The sequence below is a fragment of the Notamacropus eugenii genome, chromosome 1 (assembly GCF_028372415.1).
Source record: "Notamacropus eugenii isolate mMacEug1 chromosome 1, mMacEug1.pri_v2, whole genome shotgun sequence".
NCBI classification, from domain to species: Eukaryota; Metazoa; Chordata; class Mammalia; order Diprotodontia; family Macropodidae; genus Notamacropus; species Notamacropus eugenii.
This window is the reverse complement of record NC_092872.1, coordinates 258,223,295-258,244,007: the sequence shown is the minus strand read 5'-3', so window position 1 is coordinate 258,244,007 and position 20,713 is coordinate 258,223,295. Positions and strand designations below refer to the sequence as shown.

General features: G+C 41.7%; 1 long non-coding RNA gene across 2 annotated transcripts; it reads left to right on the top strand.

Moving 5' to 3' along the window:
* The first annotated feature begins 3,763 nt into the window (after positions 1-3,763).
* On the top strand, positions 3,764-6,425 carry LOC140525071 (uncharacterized). 2 transcript variants are annotated; one of them, XR_011973920.1, is made up of 4 exons: positions 3,764-3,842; positions 3,999-5,311; positions 5,469-5,625; positions 6,166-6,425. It is a non-coding gene; the product is annotated as an uncharacterized lncRNA (long non-coding RNA). The 2 variants fall into 2 exon arrangements; XR_011973919.1 differs by having other exon boundaries at positions 3,999-5,625.
* The last annotated feature ends 14,288 nt before the right edge of the window (positions 6,426-20,713 follow it).

Genomic DNA, 20,713 nt, shown 5'->3' with positions numbered 1-20,713 from the left:
TGAACCCATATCTTCCTGACTGCAAGGCCAGTGCTCTCCCTACTTTACTACCACCATCACTACAGTACCACAATTACTACTATTACTATTACTGCTTCTATTACTAGTGCAAGTACTACTGCTTCTATTACTACTAATACTACTGCTTCTATTACTGCTGGTACTACTACTACCATCAACACCTACAGTGTGCTAGATACTCCTAAGTACTTTATAAATGTTATCTCTTTTGAGCTTCACAATGATCCTGCTAGGTAGATGCTAAGATTATCCTCACTTTATAGTTGAGGAAACTGAGTCAAAGAGAGGTTAAGAGATTTGCCCAGGATTCCCTAGTCATGAGTCAGAGGAGGAGCTTGGACTCCTGCCAGCTCTATCCAGGACACGGAGTACCATGAACTACCTATAGGAAGGTTGGGTTCAAATCCCAGGTTCACCTCTAACTCACCGTGTGCCCCTTTGGAAAGTGAGTCTCAGTTTACTCACTTGTAAGATTGGTGAGGGTTGCATTAGATGGTCTCTGGATTCCTTTGCATTTCTGACATTTCTGACATTCTGATCTCAGGGCTTCTCCTAAGAACCAGATCTGAAGGGATGCAGAGAGAGTAGGAGGGCTCTAGGTGACTCAGCGGTAGAGATGGTGCCTCCAATGAAGGGGAGTCTTGGGGCCAGTTTTGCTGTTCTCCTGATACTGGGTCGCCTCCATGATCAGCTCTTCACCTCACCCTCACACCTATCCTGGTCTAGAGTGAATCCTTTGGAAATCTGACTAATTGGGGAAAAGGGAGGGGAGATGAAGAGAATTTCTTGTGTGTGTCTGGCTTGAGCTCTTGCCTGGACTCATGAAGAGTGGGGGCTAGGATTACTTTTAATTCATGTATTTACTTACCGTAGCAGGTTAGACCTTCATCTCAAGCCATTCCTTAGATTTTGTCATCTCTTTCTGATGCTGGAATTTAGATTTATGGCACATGGAAGAACATCAGAGATGGAGGGGTCATTCATCCATATGCTCTAGATTGTCAGCTGGGAGTGGTCTTAGAACATGGACATAGAATATTTCTAGTAAATCTATGAGCTGGGAGGTTCTTCAAAGGTCACGTTGTCCGCTCCCCTTTTTATGTAAGTACACATGAATGACATATATAATATTTAGGTATGTTTATTTCAGAAATAGTTACATTTATAATTCTATTTATATTGCACATTACATCATAATTTATAATTACATAAATGATTATATTTATATTATATAACTATAATCTATTCATGTTACAAAAGTATGTTTATATTACAGATTATAATATATTTTATTGATTTTAAATGTTTATTTTGAAATTTATATAGGCACCTTTTGTTTTTATATCTTCATTTAAAAAAATATATATCCTTCCCTCCTCTTCCACCCGACAAACTATTTAGTGCAACAAAGAAGAAAATAGAAAAAAACATTTGAAGTCAAACTAACTAACAAACCAACTGAGTCTAATAGTACCTCCAGCGTTTTACACCCATAGTCCCCCAGCTCTGCAAAAGGGAGGGAAGAACTTTTTCTCATCTTCTCCAGGGCCATTCTTCTTGGTCATGATGACTATATAGCATTCCATTTCCCAGTCCCTAATTTTATAGAGGCGCAAACCAAATCCTAAAACCCAGATTCTCTGACTAGACTCCTATCATTCCAATATAACACTGACCTTTTACATTGGCTTGTATTTGTCCTTCTTTCTCAAGGAGGACCATGACATCAAGATGATGACATGACTTGCAGTTGACATTGGTTTGAATGAGGGAGGATTGAGCAAGGTCACAAGCATCACTTTCTCCTCCAGAGCCATCCCTGGGTTTGGCAAGGTGATCCAAAGGATCGAGGAAGAAGAAAACCATGGTGCTATTCATTGAAAGACATGGCCACAAAATAACTGTGACATGAGGAAAGCTGTGATGAGAATCTAAGAGGCACACACTCAATCTTATAGGAATTTCCCAGAGTCAAATCAGGGAGGGCTTCATGGAGGAGGCGGAATTGTAGATAAACCCTGAACAACAGGTAGACTTTTGATACTAATAAAAAAAGGCTATGATAGTTGATGAGGGTAACGAATATAATTTGTTCCTCTGGCAAATATCTGTTAGGTGCTTCGCAATTGTGGGACATTTTACTGGACACAACAATGAATAAAACTTCATCTCAGTCATCATGAAGTCTAGAAGAGGGAGGCAAGACATAGGCATTTCATTCCTGAACCAGGAAGACCTGGGTTCAAATATGGCCTTAGATGCTTATTAGCTGTGTGACCCTGGGCAAGTCACTAAACCTCTATTGGCCTCAGTTTCCTGAACTGTAAAATAGAGATAGTAATAATAGTGCCTACTTCCCAGGATTGTAGTGAGGATCAAACGAGTTAATATTTATAAAAAGCTTAGCACAGTACCTAGCACATTCCCTTCCTTTCCCTTTCCTTATATTAAGAATGAGAAATGAAAATGAGAAATCCGAAGTATGATAAGTTCAGTCAAAGGAGCCAGTGGTCACATTCATCAAGGAAGATGACATGTACAGATGTACGTATGTATTTCTGTATGTATACATATATACATGCATACACACATATGTCTCAAACCAGGAAGATGAGATTTGGTACCGAAACCAAGCATGTTAGAATCCTTACTCTCAGGGAGCTCACATTCTATACATATATGTACATGTGTGTATATGCACATATTCATACACATGCATATACATGTACATACATACACACACACATCTCTCAAGCTAGGAGGACAGCATGGGGATGCATTTAGAGCCTGATGTTCTGGGTTGGAGTCCTGGCTCTGATATTTATAATTGATCAGATCTTGGGAAGACGCTCTTGGGGTCTCTGTTTCTTCACGAGTATCAGGAACAATGATGTCTAAGGTCTCTTCCATATCTTAATCTGTAATACCAAGATATGACAAAGGAAATGAAGAGATATCAATTTGGGGGGGACTTTGCCTGTCAGAGCCAAGAATGAAAGAGTGTTATCCTTGAGCATCTAGCCCCACCTTCTCTCCTTTGCTCACAGCCAGGCTAGTTTCCATATTGTCAGAGATGACCTCCTTCATTTTGTTGACCAAAGCCTTTTGGGCTCTGCTCAAGCCCAGAGTCTTCCCTGACTGTTCTGATAGTAGAGGGGGCACTCAACTTGGAATAAAAAAGAATGAACCTTCCTGAAACATGACATGTCACCTGGAGCAGGTCACTGTGCCTCAATAAAATGAGGGGTTTGGACTAGATTTAGGATGTCTTTCATCCTTAAATCTGGAATGCTATGATTCTTAGCAGAGTGCCTTAGTATTTACTGTCTGTCTTCCACTTGAGTTCATTCAACTAAACATTCACTTGAATGCTTCTAATATTGTTCGATATTTCAAGTTAGAGGATTGTCGGACTTGGTGCTAGAAGGTACATTAGAAATCATTTAGTCAACTTGCTCCCTCAATTTATGTGATGAGTCTGAGAAGATAGATGAGTCACCTAAGGTCAGAGTAGGCAGTTAATAGTGGGTCTGGATTTGAACTCAAAGCCTCTGGATCCAAATCCACTCTACGTGTCTTGAATCCCTACTACATCATGAGCCCAGTGCCTAGCTGGAGCAGATGGCAGGGGCTCAGTAAATATCAGTCTAATTGGACAGCCTTTTCCAGTGCACAGTGTTCAGGGGTCAGAGAAGACAGAATCTACTCTCTGTGATGTCATCAGTAGCTCAGACCGGAGAGTTAAGGCTCTTGTGATACCGCAGAGCAGAGGGATGGTTCAGGGCTGGTTCAGGCTTTGGAAAACTAGGTGTGGTAAAGAGGTGTGTGTGTGTGTGTGTGTTCCCTGTGTGTGTTGGGGACACATTGGGGATGAAAAACATTTCATGCAAATTCATTGAAATGAGACTGCCTAGTGTGGTCCTGCCAGGGTTTGATGAGCAGCCAGGGAACAATGTGGCTTTGATTTCTCTGTCTAGTCCCTCTCCAGGGACCCTCTGCTGGCTGCTGTCCTGAGTTTGGCTGACTGACAACTCCCAGGGAAGACTGAGGACTCAGTGGAAAGAGGGGACCTCAGCTGTGCCTTCCTTAGAAGGCAAGAAAGAAAAAAGGCCTGCTGAGGACCAAGTAGCACAGATCTGAGACCTTAGAGAAGCTAAGCTGTAACTAGGTTGGATCAGCTGGGGTTTTGGCCCAGGGCTTTGACATTAGTGGGAGTGAGGATGCCGATTCTTTCCTTACGTGGTTTAAAGACAACTCTTCATCTTTTGGTCTGCCGTGAGCCTTCGGAGCCTTTGTACAGGGGTAGGGGGAGGAGAAAAATGTAGCCTAGAGGAAGGGTAGTTTGTGGGCAGTTGCGTGGGAAGGGCAAGGGAAGAGGTCAGCCCTTTTACCCCTTGTCAACCTCTCCCTCCCCCAGCCTCTTCTCCTTTCTTTGAAATCCTTTTTCTGCCTTTCCTCCCTACATTCCACCTTATCCAGTTCAAATCAATCCCCTTTCTTTAGCCTCCCTCCTCTACCCTCCCTGGAACCTTTTCTTTTCAATTGCTAACCACCTCTCCTTTGTCGTAGACCTCTACTCACTGCCTTCATTGCATGTCTGGGAGCTCCTGAAGCCTGGCTTTCTCCTGAAGACCTCCTGCATCCCTTGGCTCTCCTCTAGGGATGACTCCTTCTCTCCTAACGTCTGACCCTCAGTGACAGAAGGAAGAGTTGACCTACTCTTTACTCCTCACTGGCCACTTACCAGCCTCCTTCCCTTTGCTGTCCCCCCTGAACAATTCATTCCATCCTGCCCAAATTCTTGTGGCTGTCCTCCATGAACTTCCCTCCCCATCACTGTCCCTCCTTTGTGGTGCATTTACTATCTGCCCCATGGTCTTCTCCACTCTCATCCCATGTCCCCTCTTCAAGCACCTCCTGAATTCCCATGACCCCTGTCATCAGTCTGCTTCACCCATAAACTGTAGTGGTCAGACCTGAGTTAATGAGGCACTCTATCTTTTCTCCCTGATTGTCCCTGGGCACCAGAATTCCCAGTTGTGACTCTGGGAAGGTAAAAGAAAGAGATGGGTCAGTTAGGTGGTGCAGTGGATAGAGAGCTGGTCCTGGAGTCAGGAAGACTTGAGTTCAAATCTGGTCTCAGACACTCACCAGCTGTGTGACCCTGGGCAATCCACTTAACCCTGTTTGCCTCAGTTTCCTCATCTGTCAAAGGAGCTGGAGAAGGAAATGGCAAACCACTCTGCTATCTTTGCTGAAAAAATCCCAAATGAAGCCACAAATTGCACAGGTCTGAGCAACAAAAACAAAACTGTATTACTAAAGTCACTTTATGTTCATTTGGGTCAGTAGTCTACATATACGTACTGATGCACATGCAGTCTCCTCTGAAAGAATGTATGAGTCTTGAAGGCAGGGACTGTTCACTCTTCTCTTTGTATCTTCAGGGCTTGACTCTGAGTAGGGACTTAAAAACTAATGGTGGATAGGGCTGGGGACTACGGCTGAGGATTCTATTGACATAGCAAACTCCCACCGCCAATGCCAACCAACACCTTCTCTGCAACATGGAGAGTCTTACAGAGTGAGCTGGGACACTTAGAGGTAAGTGACTGTCCATGTTAACACAATGAGTATGTGTCAGAGGTGGGACTAATAATGATGATGATAATAAAAATACAGTATATAATATAACAATGTAATATAAGATATAATATAATATAGTGATATGGTTAATAGAGGTTGTTATCATGTGATGTGATCTGTGTTATCATATAAAAATGAGAAATAACATGGTGCAGAGGATGGAGGGAGAGTGGAATAGGTAGAGATTCAAGTCCTGAGCCAACCCTCCCCCACTCCATGTACTAGATAGCAGCTGAACTCAGGACACTTAGGTCAGTCAGCCTTGGAGGCCCTAGGACTTCAGAATCATCACTCGGTATCTGCGGAATTTCCCATACTGATGGAAATGCAGGTCTGGGCAAAACAAGCGAACATACAAACAAAAAACTAATAATAATATATATCATATGATATATAATAATAATTTCTATAATCACTGGCATTTACATAGTACTTTACAATCACTTGATCCTCATAACATAACATCATAATAATGCTACTATCATCCCCATTTTGCAGATGAGAAAACCAAGGCAAACTGAGGCTAAGTGACTTGTCCAGGGTCACCCAGCAACTAAGTATCTGAGACTGGATTTGAACTCGTCTTCCTGTCTCCAGAGCTCTATCCACTGTGCTACCCACTGTCATCTACATTGCCTGCATGTGAGGATGTGGACATTGGACTTGGAGCCAAAAAGGCATGGTTCAAGTCCAAGAACTACCCCTGACTGCCTCTGTGACCTTGGGCAAATAAATCTCTTTTCCTTTCTGGGTCTCAATTTTCTCTGCAAAATGAAGGAGTTGGGCTAAGTGCTTTCTAAAGTCTCATTTAACTCTCACATTCTCTTTGCTAAAAATAACTAATTTCTATAGCATCGTACCATTTACAAAATACTGTTCTCATGATGACAATTCTGTGAGATAAAGTAGAGCTAGGTGGTATTCTCCCACTAAAGATCAGGAAGCTGAGCCTCAAAAAAACCCAGTAATTTGCCCCCAGTTATAAGACTGGCCATGGCATGGTGGATGGATGGATGATGTGGTGGACAGATGGATGAATGGCATGGTGAATGGATGGGTGGATGGTGTGGTGGATGGATGGATGAATGGCATGGTGGATGGATGGATGGATGGTGTGGTGGGTGGATGGAGTGGAGACTTTAGCTCAGGTCTTCCAACTTGGGCCTGAGGCTTCTCTCCACTGCACTGGGCTGCCTTTCAACCTACAAGGAAGGAGGACAGAGAAGCAGGAGGGAAGGGGCAGCATAATGTGTAGAATGGGGCACAGGTGGTGAGACCTATCTGAGTGCTAAGGAGAGGAAGGAAATACAAGTGAAGCCTTCATTCAGATTCCCCATGGAAGAAGAGAGAAAAGCATTTAGTCAAATATCATTTGGGTGAGTGATACAGTATTACTGACTTGCCTAAGCATGTTCTTAGGTCCTTCTGGCAGATACATGTGAGTGAGAATGTGTGGCTATCTCTCCATGCATATATTTGTATGTGGCCCTTTCCCCATATGAATATGCACCTGTGTGTTCTGTGTGCTTGTGTGTGAACTGTCCCTATGGTGGTCATGGGAGCCACAAGAAAGGGCTGGATTCTGGAAGAGTTGTGAAGGTAGCAATGAGATTTTTGGCAATAGATAAGTGGGATGAGAGAGTGATAATGGTGAGGTTGAGAGTCTTGGTGATTGGGAGAATGGTGGTGCTCTTCTCAGAAGCTGAGACAATGGGAGCATTTGGGGTGAAGTGATGGTGTGTAAGTAATGGTGTCCATTTTGGACTTGTTGAGTCTGAAATGCTGATCGAGACATCCAAGGAGCCATTGCTATTGAAGGACTGGAACTCAGAAACAAGAGCTTAGAACTTGATCTAGAGATCTGGGAACCATCTGCATGTACTAATGCAGAAGTAACAGAACCAGGAAGACAATATACATCATGACAACAATAATATGCAAAGAGTGAACATAAAGGCACATATACAAAAAGGGACACAGTGACGTAAAGGCTATGACCAGGAATAGCCTCATCTGTTAGATGAAGTTAAGGCATGACGTCTTTCTTAGCATTTGAATTGTGGATTCTCAAGGACATAAGATCATAGGGTAAGAGTTCAAGTAACCTTGGATCTGATCTGGCCTATTTGTGTCTCATGGACCCTTTAGTCAGGCTGGTAAAGCCAGGGCATGCCTTCTTAGAAGGATGGTTTAAGATGCATAAACTACAACAAAGTGTTATAGAGAAACCAATTATATCAGAATTGAGATATAGTTTTTCTCAAGTTCATGGACTCCTTGAAATCTATCTGTGGACTGGTGAACCCCAGTTAAGGATTCCTGATCTAGTTTACTTGCCTCATTTAATAAATGAGAAACTGAGAGGTTCAAGGATGGTGAGAGACTTGCCCAAGAAAAGCATAAAAACTCAAGTGAACTAATCACAACCAAACTTTGTCTCCAAGAAGAGGTGGAAATGCGCCACTTCTGTTGGCGATGATTGGGACCATGGAGTGGAATGCATGCCCTATCACATTTGGTTCATGTGATTGGCATTGCTTATTTTCCCCACCTTTGTTCCAGTGGAAGGCTCAATGGGTAGAGGAGGAGAAAGGATAGATTTAGAAATGACCATGATGTAAAACTAAAGACACTGATAAAGTTTTTTTTTTAGCGTTGGATTTTATTGGATATTGGATAAATGGATATTTATTCTAAAGTTCTTCCAAATCTCAATTCTAATGGTCAAGTGTGGGGGTGCATACCTGTAATCCTAGCTCCTGGGAGCCTGAGACTAGGGGAATCTCAAATTCGGAGCTACAGTGGGCTAAATCAAAGGGGTGCCCACACTAAGTTTGGCATATAGTGAGCTCCTGAGAATGGAGGAGGGGTGCACAAAGTTGCCTATAAGGAGGGGTGAATTTGCTTGTGTTGGCAGATGGAGAAAGGTCAAAGCTCCTGTATCAATGAGTATGGTATTGAGCTCATAAGTAGCCCCTTCACGTCCACCCCGAGTAAAAGAGGGAGACTGAGCCTCACAAATAACTCTGGATGATGGTATGACCTTCTGGCACTCCTCGACCAAGCCCAGATAACTTGACTCCTCAGCTTGGCCCTTCCCCTGCCAGAATCTGATGACTTTTTCTTCTTCTTTTTTTTTTGGGTGAAGCTCTGCCTGGGCAGGCCAGTCTCTTCATCTTCTCTTGCTGGGCGACAGCTCCATTCTCTAAGTCATTTTGGCTCCTGCTTAGTGAATGGCCTCGTCTATCTCAATCTCTCTGGGACGGAGGACTCCATGACAGAACAGTAGGATGTGCTGGGTGGCGGCCTAGATTTGGGTGGCTAGTTCTGGCCTGGGTGGGCCTGTCTGCTGGTCACTGTGCTCAGCTCCAGAGACCCAGATGAGGAGAGAGAGAGAAATCAAGCCTGAGCTGGGGGCTCTTAGCCCCTCATGTCCCCATTCTGCACTTGTTATTCAGCGAAATCCAATAAACACCTATTAAACTCTTGCTGTGTGCAAGGGGCTAGTGATCAACAATGACAAATGACAGTCAGAGAAACAAAATATGAGAACAGAGCCAGCCAAGGGTCTTGTCTGTAATGGAACTGATGAATGGTCTCTGAGCTGGAAGGGGAAAGAGCCTTTTAAAGATCAAGTTCAAATCCCTTAGTTTATAGGTGACTAAATTGAGAGCTAGAGATGTGGACTGACTTGTTCAAGGTCACAAGAAGGTCACACAGTGAAAAAGACTAAGGCTCTACCTCAACACGGACGCAGAGTCTGTGTTCTGTCTGCTGTACCACACTGCCTCTTCTGAAACCTCGAGACAAGGGATGCCTTGGAGAGATTTTAAGAACTTTCTCTTTTAAATATTTATATTTTTTTCATCACCTTGATTTCCCAATATTTGTCCTCCTCCCCCACTCAGAGCTATCCTTTGTAAAAAGAATTAAAACAATAAGGGGAAAAGGAATTCAATCTGACAGTATATAATGGTCTGTACCCTTGGTGTCTCACCTCTACAAAGAAAGGAAGGAGTTGAATTTTATAATTTCTTTAGGGCTGTTTGGTCATTATAATGTTAGAGCTCAGTGTTAAAAAATTTTTTTACATCATTATACTCAGGTTCTATATACTGTGTTATGCATCAATTCACATAAATCTGCCTATGCTTCTCTGAATTCTTCATGGTCATTATTTCTTATAGCACAGTAATGTCCTGTTACATTCATACCCTTCCATAGTCAACAGGCACCTACTTTGTTTCTACGTCTTTGCAACCAATTAAAGAAAATATTGCTAGAAATATTTTAACATATGTGAAGACTTTCTTTCTGTTTTTAGCACTCCTAGTAGTGTATGCTCTCAAAGAACTTTCAAACAAGGAGAAAGAACCTAACACCTATAAACATCCAAAACATTGTGTTCAATCTCTTGAACACAGTGTACATGCCCTGGCCTTGCCTCTGCTTCTGCAAACATTGGCCAGCCTAGAATCACCAACAGATCTTGCTGAGTTGCTGACCCCATGGTAATAACTGCCCTAGAAGAATGGTCAGCTAGATTTTTAGGTAAGATTCATAGACACTATCCACTTCCCAAGGTCAATTGTGTGCCTGTGTTATTGCCAGAGTTGGATCCCCATGCAATTCTGGACTAAAGTTTAGATTCTCGTGGATAGCTTCTAGCCATCAATTTCTAGCTTCCCATTTCCTTTCCTCACTTCATCTTCTCTGGGATGAGGAGATGAAGGCAATTCTCTCCTAGACATGTGGACTAGTATGGGATAGGGCACCACAGTTAAAAAGACTAGAGTTCAAAACTTGCCTCAGTCACTTTCTAGCTATGTAAACTTTGGAGGATTTCTTAACCTTTTTGTGCCTCAGTTTTCTCATTTGAAACTCCAAAAGGGATTGTTGTAGATGATCTTGGAAATCCCTTCTATAACTGACTCCAAAAAGCGTGTGCATGTGTGTGTGTGTACGTGTGTGTGTGTGTGTGCGAGAGAGAGAGAGAGAGAGAGAGAGAGAGAGAGAGAGAGAGAGAGACAGAGACAGAGACAGAGACAGAGACACAAAGTCACAGAGAGACAGAGAGGAGACATACAAAGACAGAGGAAAAAGACAGAGATGCAGATCTACACAGAGAGACAGACATGCAGACACAACCATAGACTGACAAGACAGAGAGACAGAGATAAAGACAGACAGAGAGACAGAGAAACACAGACACAGAGAGAAGACACACACACACACACACACACACACACACATACACACATACTGAACACATCTCAAACGGAACCAAGTGAGAGAATCATTCCAGTAGGCATTTTTGTGATGTCAATCCAGAGCCTGAGGCAGTTGTACCACCTTGAACTCAAGCAGCTGCCTCAATGATCAGTCTCTCAGTCTCTTGACTTGCTTCACAAAACCTCCTGCTGGTTCCTCACCACTCTTCCCAAACTCAAAAGTAACCAGTCCACACTTACTTCTCACTTGCACTGCCACTACACCCCATTCAGGTTCGGACAGTCTCTGTCTATCCCAGCACAGGTAGAACTCTGGGTCTAGACAACTGCATTTCCCAGATGCTCACATGAACTGAGTAGAAAGATCTGACTTCTATAGAGATCTGTCTCCACAATCCTGCTACATTCATATATTTTAATCTTTGGTGAGCTGAGTGCAAAAGTGGGCATGTGGGAAGATGGAAAATATATTGGAAAGCATGGGCTGGGACCAAAAAAGGAAAGAGATCAAAACATGCATTACATTGAAAACTGACACCCATTATAAAGGATATTTTCTTCAAAAAGAGAGGAGGGGTATACTGGGCATGATGAGCCTTTGGTAGAGTCATAATAAAGTAAAATTAATAATAACTAGAATTTGTAGAGCACTTTAAAATTTGCAAAGCATTTTACAAGCAGAACAACTTGGATATTAAGTGTTATTATTGCCCTTATTTTATACTTGAAGAAGCCAAGACAGATAGAGATGAAGTTACTTGCCCAAGGCCATACAACTGCTAAGTGTCTGAAGCAGGATTTGAACTTGGATCTTCCTGACTCCAGGCCCAGCATTCTGCGCTATGGTGCCACCTAGCTGCCTAGATTATCTGTTGTAACACACAAAACAATTGGTTACTAATGTGGAAGTCATTTCTGAATCTACTGTCTGTTTACAGACAAACTGCCGACTTGTTAGACCAAAGGCCAAAATGAATGTCAAACTAAAAGGCTAAAAAGGAGATCATATGGTATGCAGGTACAATAGCTCTAACCTAACCTAGGCAGGTAAATTTTTCATGCTGAAAAAATGGAAAAACAACTAGCTTCAACACAGACCATCACCATTTCCTAAGGAATATTACTCTAAATCAATCACCACAATGAGACAAAAAGCCTAGAAGCATCCTCTGATAGCAAAAACTCATTCTCTTTACCAAGTAGACAAATATGGCAGCAAACGACAACATTGGCCTAGAATGGGGAGTTTTAACCACTGGGGTCTGTGAACTTGATTTTAAAAAATGATGATAATATTTCAATACCATTGATTATTTTCTTGGCAATCCTATGTATTTCATTTTAAGTATTTAAAAACATGATTCTGAGAAGAGTGCATAAGCTTTTCCCAAGGAATTTAGAACTCAAAAAAGGTAAAGAACCCCTGGTTCTTATATGTATATATTTATATTTATATATGTATATGTATATATATAAATATTTATACATAATATATATAATAAATATGAATAATATATAAATATATATAAACTCTTGCAAAATTGCAGATGATAATGATGGAGGGTTACGAGCGCACAACCTCAGAAAAAAGCTGATAATAGAGGAGAAATAAGTTTATAGAATGTTTAGTGAGAGACTCAATTAGCACACATCTTTTCTGAGGGTAGTTCATGATGAAATTGGCAGGAGGACCACAAACAATGAAAAATGGAAACATTGTCAAGATGTCTGTAATAATTTTATCCACTCACGATACCGGAGCCGCCACATTTGAATGTAGTTCTTAGTGTACTTTATCAGGAAGTAGAATTGGCACCAGGCAACTAGGTGTTACAACGCACAGAGTGCTAGGCCTGGAGCCAGAAAGACTAGGTATGCGACCTTGGACAAGTCACTTAATTCAGTTTGCCTCAATTTCCTCATCTGTCAAATGAGCTGGAAAAGGAAATAGCAAACCATTCCAGTATCTTTGCCAAGAGAGCCTCAAATGGGGTCACAGAGTGTTGGATATGACTGAAAAACGACTGAATAACCTCAAAAGACTAGGCAGTAAGGTTGGGAAGAACTATTGGTTTCAACTAAATAACAGTGGGGAGGTCTGTGCTATAAGTAATACAATTTTGAGACCACTGGGTCACTGAGTCTTAAGATACCTGAAAGAGGAGAAAATATCAAAACATGGGGGAAAGTTGTAACTTCACTTTAACTGAAAAAAGAGATACTCTCAAGACAAAATCAATAGCTACTGACCCACGTGTTTATTTTCACATTTCTACTTTCTTCTACTAGAATATAAGCTTCCTGAGGGCAGAGACTGTCAATCTTTTGTATACCTAACTCCAGGACTTAGAACAGTACCTGGTACATAATAAGTGTTTTTATATTCCATTCTACCTCCATGTAATTTTTGGGAGGATCATATACATGGATATTAAGGGCATCCTTGATGAAGTCATGAGAGGGAAAGAGGCAGGCTATCTTTCACAATTGATATTCTACAGCAGAACACATCTTTGCAGTCCCATAATTGACTGAATGGTGCAGAGAATACAAGATCCCACTGTGCTGATTGATTGTTTACTATAAAAAAGCATTTGATTTGGTCAAGAAAAATGTCTCCTTAAAGGCTCTTCTCCAACAAGGTGTTTCTTATGCACATGTTTAAATCAGATAAGATTCCTTGAAAGATGGAATAGAGAAAATGCTGTTTAATGACCCATTGATTATTTATATCAAGCAAAGTATAAAACAGGGAGATGTATGCTTGCCGAAGTTTGTATTTGCAGCTGTCACAGAAGATGCCCAGTGCAGAGTCTAAATGGAAGAGAGATTCCTTGTCAATGGTGATGTGTTCAGATTTATTCTGGTTTGCAGATGGGATCATAGTAATTTAGTGAAGCTCAGGGACATGACAGAGCCCCCAATGAGATCCATGAAGACTCTTAAGTATGCATGTAAGATCAACCCAGTAGTCAAAGAATAACCCTTGTCTAGATTATGACTCTCTCAGTTAGAAAGCTTGTACATTTATCCTGTATATTGTGGATGAAGAGCATGAGAAGGAAGCATGGTGCAGGGGAAATAAAACTGGATTTGGCCTCAGAAGACTGGGACTTCTAATCTCAGCTCTGCCACTTGAAGGCTTGCCACTAGGGCAAGTCACTCCACCTCTCTGTTCCTCTGTATTTCCATTAGTGAAATGAAAGGGATGGACTTGATAACTATCTCAAGTCTTTTCCAGTGCTAAATTCATGATCCTATAATTGGGCCCAGAATTGAATTGGAGGAAGAGGGTAGGCTGGATTGCCTTTGGGAAATTAGGCAATGCTTTTCATGACCTCTCTAGATATATTGAAACAAAGGCACATTATTTTCACATCAATATTCTTTGGTAATACTATAATTCATAGTGCTTAGTTCTTGAAGAGGACCATGACATCAAGGAGAAGGTGACATGACTTGCAACTGACCTTGATTTGAGTGAGGGAGGTCTGTGCAAGGTCAACAGCCTCATATTTTCCTTCAGAGTCATCTGGGTCTAGTGATCAGGACTACTGGAGATGGCCCAGGATGCAGTGGGAGACCGTGGCTCCTTTAAGCTAAGGTCTTTTCAGGTTCTCACTTTGAAGGAGGCAACATAGTGTAAGTCATGAAAAACTAGTCTCCAAAGAATGAAAGTTTTTAGATCTTCCAAAAGGCACTGGAGAGTCCCATGGTTGGTGCAAGAAGGCTGTGACATATGCTCAAAATTGTGTAGGACAAGGGATAGAACATCCAGAGAAAGACATGACCAGAGAACAGGAGAGGGACTCTGCATAAAGTAAGCAAGAGGTAAATGGTAGACGCCCTGTCTGTCTCCCTAGGGAAGACTCTCAGTATCTTTGGAGGTTTTATGGGAGAAGGTGACAAGAGTCACCTAGGATGATTCATCCTATGTGCTAGGAATTGAGCTAAGCTCTGGGGATTCAAAGAAAGGCAAGAGCACAGTTCCTGACCTCAAGAAGTGTATATTCTAATAAAAGACACAATGTGCCAATAATTGTATATATATAAGTTATATAGTGTAAATGGAAGACAATTTTAGAGGGAAGATACTGGGAGAAGAAGAAATGCCTCTTGGAGAACGTAGGATTGGAGCTAACTTTTGAAGGGAGCCAGGAGGACTAGGAGTCAAAGGTGAGAAGGAAGAGCAATCTAGGCATGGGGCACAGCCAGAGCAAAGGTACAGAGTCTGGAGAAAGAGTGTCTGTCATGGATAAAGCACATGTAGGCTAACATAGCTTGATGGTAGAGAAAGGTGGTAAAGTGTAAAAAGACTGGAAAGGTAGCAAGGGGCCAAGTTGGGAAGGGCTGAGTTGACATCATCTTCAAAGAGTGTATTCTCATCAGTGAGATACCAAAACCATTGAAGCATTGGAGGAAAATCATATTTGTTTATCTGGCACCTCATAGTGTAAATTTATATTGAGCTTGCCCTCCACTAATCCCCACCCTAAACCTTTCTCACTTTAACTTCTGTCTACTGAACCCTGGGTTTCAACAGTTATTATTTTTTGAACCAGATGAATTTATGCCTATTAAATTTCATTTTGCCCTTCACTAAAGTTCTTCTCCAGTGTCTATCATGACATGGACTGACCCTGGTCTATTACAGCAGAATCCAAGCAGGTCCCATCAAAGCTGAAAGGTTTTAAACATGGACCTAGGGAGGGAAAGTATATCCATGGAAGAAGGACTAAGTTTGGCCCATTCAGAGAAGCTCGTCACCAGGCTGGCCACAGGGCAATGACGTTTTTTAGCCATGAAATCACTCAAAGATTATCTCCAACGTGCAGTTTTGTAGAAAGGGTTTGATGCTGATAAAATGACAGACCCTTGGAATATTGGTGTATTGACTGGGACCCATCATTCTAGAATGTTGAGATCTTTTGGGATTCTGATTTTTGCCATCCATGGTAATAGCTATGGATTTCCCATTTTGCATCACATGAACATTAATCATTGTGCCACTGGGGTCTTGCACATCATGAACTCTCAAAAGTACAGAGCCCTGCTGCATACTCCTGGGTAGACATTCCGCAATTCAACTCAACAAATATTTCTTACTTCTTGAGGTAATGCCAAGCACCTGGGGCACAAAAACAAAACTGAAATTATTCTTGCCATCAGGAAACTTACATTCTCTCAAGGGGAAGCAATAATGAGATACCTTTTTGCTCTAAATCTATGATCCTCTGCATTTATGTACACAGATAAATAAATACAAAATATCTAGATCAATATTATGGGAGGTCACCAGCCATAGAGGTACCAGGAGAAGTTTTTATAAGAGATGGCCCTTGGGCTGAGACATGAAGGGACTTAGGGACTCTGAAGAGCATTCCATGCAAGAGGGACAGTCTATGCAGACATGGAGATGGGAAATACAATGTCATCTTCATTTACTCTCGGGGGGAGTTCATCTACCTCCCTGGATTTTCTGGTTATAGGATATCATGAGAGCCTTTGTCAAATGCCTTACTGACTTATTCTTAGTGAACCCATGTTCATTAATGATTACTCATTTCTTTCCATTTATTTGATAAACCATTTTAGAATTTTTGATTATTCATATCAAACTTATTTATTTGAAGTTTTGGGATCAGTCTATTTTAGCCCACCCTGATATTTTCTCTGAACTCCAACACAATGATTAATTAATGAATTAATTAATGATTAACAAAGTCTTGCAACTTCTTTTAACAATATTATCTCATAGTATGATTTAATTTTTTTTATAGGTTTTAGTTTTGTCTCCTTGAGTCTGTGGTGTTGGGTACATGCCCTGCGGTCTCTTCTGCTGGGGAGGGTGAGGTTTGTGGATCCCTTGAATTCAGGAGTTCTGATTAGATCAGATTTCCTTACTAAATCTGGCATTGGTATGTCCAGGTCATAAAAACTGGAGCAGGTTAGTTTCCATGTCCATTAGTAGGAGGAATGAGGGGTTGCTAGGCTGCTAGCCTGAGTGAGATAGGGAGCTCTAGTCTCAAAAATGAAACAAATGAAACCAATCTATAAGTCCCAACACCTGGGACTACATTTTCTTCTGTCTTCCTAGAAGTGCCTCATCTAGAGTGAAGCAGCTGGTAGCTCACCAGATATCTGCTGAATGAATAAGTCTAATAAAGTAAAATATAATAGATGTACTTCTGAAGGCCCAGTCCTTATTCAAGCAGACTGCCTCGACTCTAGACACACCCCTTCCTCCTGCTATGCCCCTTCATTAGAATCCTCCATGACCCTTGCTATAAAACCTTCACTGGATAAGGCCAAGTCTCTCCTTTTGATGTTAGAGATGAACCAATCAGATCTGCCTTGATGAGAAAACAGGCCCTGGTCCTTGTTCATAAAGCCTTGGCCATGTGTTTTCCATGCATGCATCTCCCCCCTGCCCCCCCGCAGTAAACCAGGGCTACAGAAGTCCCCTAAATGTCTGTCTGTCTACTTTTGACCTCTTTGTGTGCCTACCTGACCTGCTAGGTTTATTTATGGGAGGTTGTTCCCTAAGTTTATGGGGAACATGTTTTGTTGCTTTTTTAAATGATATCATTTCAGTAAATGCCTTAGTTTTGTACTAATTATGTCCCCTTTGCTCACTAGAGAAGGCAAACACATTGATAGAGTCTTGGGAGCTGTAATTTTAGGAGTCTGGACTGAAGAATGCCTTGAATCTGGGGTAGCCTTTCCTTCAGCATGGATAACCCCCATGGTGTCACATAACTTTACTGGCCTGTCTGACTTTCTAGATCCCAAGACTATTAGAAAGCCTTACCTTTCCTAAAAATGAACTACACAAATGCAGAATTGGTGTGTGTGTGTGTGTATGTGTGTGTGTGTAAAGCTATGGCAGCTACACAAAAGTCACATGAAAAAGACTTGGGAGTTCCAGTAGGCAATAATAGTCAACCACGGGACAGGGTAGAGAGAAATCATGATTTCAGGCTACATTAATAAAAATATTATGCTGAAGTAAAGGTGAATGTCCTCTGTGCTGGTCAGTCTACACCTGGACTATTGTGCTCCATTCTGTGTGTGATGACTTAATAAGTAAGTGACAGACTGAAGAGGGGCCAGAGACGGGTGATTAGTATGAAGAGGAGACTGGACACCATGCTGTCAGTTCAGGGATTGGGGGAAGAAAATGAAAATATTTAGCCTGGTTGTGGGATGGGATAGTGACGTACATATTAACGATCTTCAGATGTTTGAAAGGCTCACCTATGAACGACCATTAGGCTTATTTAGCCTGGCCCCAGAGAGAGCAAAGGGTGAACAGTTCCAAGAAGCAGATTGGGAAAACAATTCCTAATGATTGATCAGAACTATCTAGAAATGGAATGAGTTGTCTTGGGAAGTGGCGAATTTCCCATTTTCCAATAAAAAGCCCACTAAATGTCAGTCAATGCTGTTTTATGGCTAAACTCTGCTCAGGCACATAGATGAATGAATGAATGAGTCAATGAAAAGCTTTTATTATGTGCCTACTGTGTTCTAAAGGACTATACTAAGTATTGAGGGTCCAGACACAAAAGTAGGACTGTCTCTAAACTCAATGGACTTAAATTCTTTTTAAAAAATTTTTTTTATTATCTTATTTTTTTTAATGTTCTATAATCACTACCATAAAACTTAGATTTTTAACCCCCCCCACCTCCCCCCCACCTTCCTCCCTCCCCAAGATGGCATACAATTCTATATAGGATCTACATATACTTTCTTATTGAATACGTTTTCACTATAGTCATGCTGTGTAGGCGAACTAAAATAAATGGAAGAAATCATATAACAAATCAAAACATAATACACACACACACACACACACACACACACACACACACGATCTGCTACATTCTGCGAATGAATTCCATAGTTCTTTCTCTGAGTGTGGAAGGCATTTTGCCTTAGAAAACCATTGGGATTTTTTTTTTTAAGTTCTTGTGTTATTAAGAAGTTCCAAGTCTACCAGAAAAAAACTCTCACACACTGTGGTCGTTGCTGTGCACAGAGTTCTAGTTCTGCTCCTTTCACTCAGCATCAGTTCATATAAGTCCTTCCAGGCCTCTCTAAAGTCTTCCTGTTCATCATTTCTTACAGCACAGTAGTATTCCATTACCTTCACATACCATAATTTATTCAGCCATTCCCCAATTGATGGGCATCTCCTTGATTTCCAGTTTTTGGCAACTACATAGAGTGCTGCTATAAATATTTTTGTACATGTGGGACCCTTTCCCATTTTTATGATCTCTTGGGGATACAGTCCTAGTAGTGATATTGCTGGGTCAAAGGGTATGCACATTTTTGTAGCCCTTTGGGCATAGTTCCAAATTGCTCTCCAGAATGGTTGGGTGAGCTCCCAGCTCCACCAACAATGAATTAGTGTTCCAACTCTCCCACATCCTCTCCAACATTTATCATTTTCCTGTTCTGTCATGTTTGCCAATATGATAGGTATGATGTGGTACCTCAGAGTTGTTTTGATTTGCATCTCTCTAATCAAAAGTGATTTAGAGCATTTTTTCATATGATTATAGATATCTTTAATTTCTTCCTCTGAAAACTGCCTGTTCATATCCTTTGACCATTTATCAATTGGAGAATGGACTTAAACTCTAATGGAAGTGAAGGGAATAGACATTTATGAAGCACCTACTATGTTGCAGGCACTGTGCCAAGTGCTTTACAAATGTTTCATTTGATCCTCATGAAGACTGTAGGTGCTATTTTTATCCCCATTTTACAGTTAAGGAAACTGAGGCAAATAGAGGCTAAGTGACTTGCCCAGGGTCAGATAGCTAGTAAGTGTCTGAGGCCAAATTTGAACTCAGATTTTCTTGAGTCCAAGTCCAGCGCTCTGGGCACAATGGTGCCACCAGCTACCCCTCATAAGGAAAGATAGCACATGTAGGGGACTGGGGCCATTGATGACCTCTGTATTCTCTGCATTGCCTCCCTGATGTTGGGTTGTCCTGTGAGTGGCTGAGGCTCTAAAGTGCTTTAGATAAGAGATCTGAGGAGTGGGCGATCAATGGTGGCTGGAGCCTGCAAATGCCCTTAATACTATGTGGGGTCTGAGAGGAGGGTCCATCATGCAGCAGAGCACCTGGCTCAGAGCCCAGCTGGCTGAGCTGGAGATCAGTGGCCAGGCCTGCTCCAGGCAGTGACCCTCGCGCCCCTCCTCCTTCTCTTGCATGGTGACACAGAATGTGAAGCCTGGGCTCTGAATCCATGGAATTGTGACTGGGAAGGTTGGCCTGGCTCCTAGGCTGTAGTCACCAGCTCTCTGTCTCATCTGCTTCTGGGTAACTTCATTGAAGAGGCAGATCTGCATACCCTTGGGCCCAGCGCAGCACACCCCCTGCCAACTAGCTGCAACAAAAGGGGCTTTTTCCAAGACTCTTCCTGCATTTTCCTTTTCTCAGTCCTTCTCTCATGCATGTTTCAACCCATTACCTTCCATGCCTCTCCATCCCCAGAACCTCCACCTAATGAACAGCAGAATAGTTAGGGCCAGAGGATTATATAAAGGCAGTGCAGTGTCAATTCAATAGACATTTATTAAGTACCTACTATGTGCCAGACACTGTACTAGGTGTTGCAAATATGAAGGAAAGAAAGAAGAAAGGAAGAAAAAATGAAAGAGAAAAGGAAAGAAAGAAGGAAGGATGGAAAAAAGAAAAAATGAAAGAAAGGAAAGAAGGAAGAAACAAAGGAAGGAAGAAAAAAGAAAGAAAAGAAAGAATCCCTCCTCTCAAGAACCTTCCACAGTCTAAGAG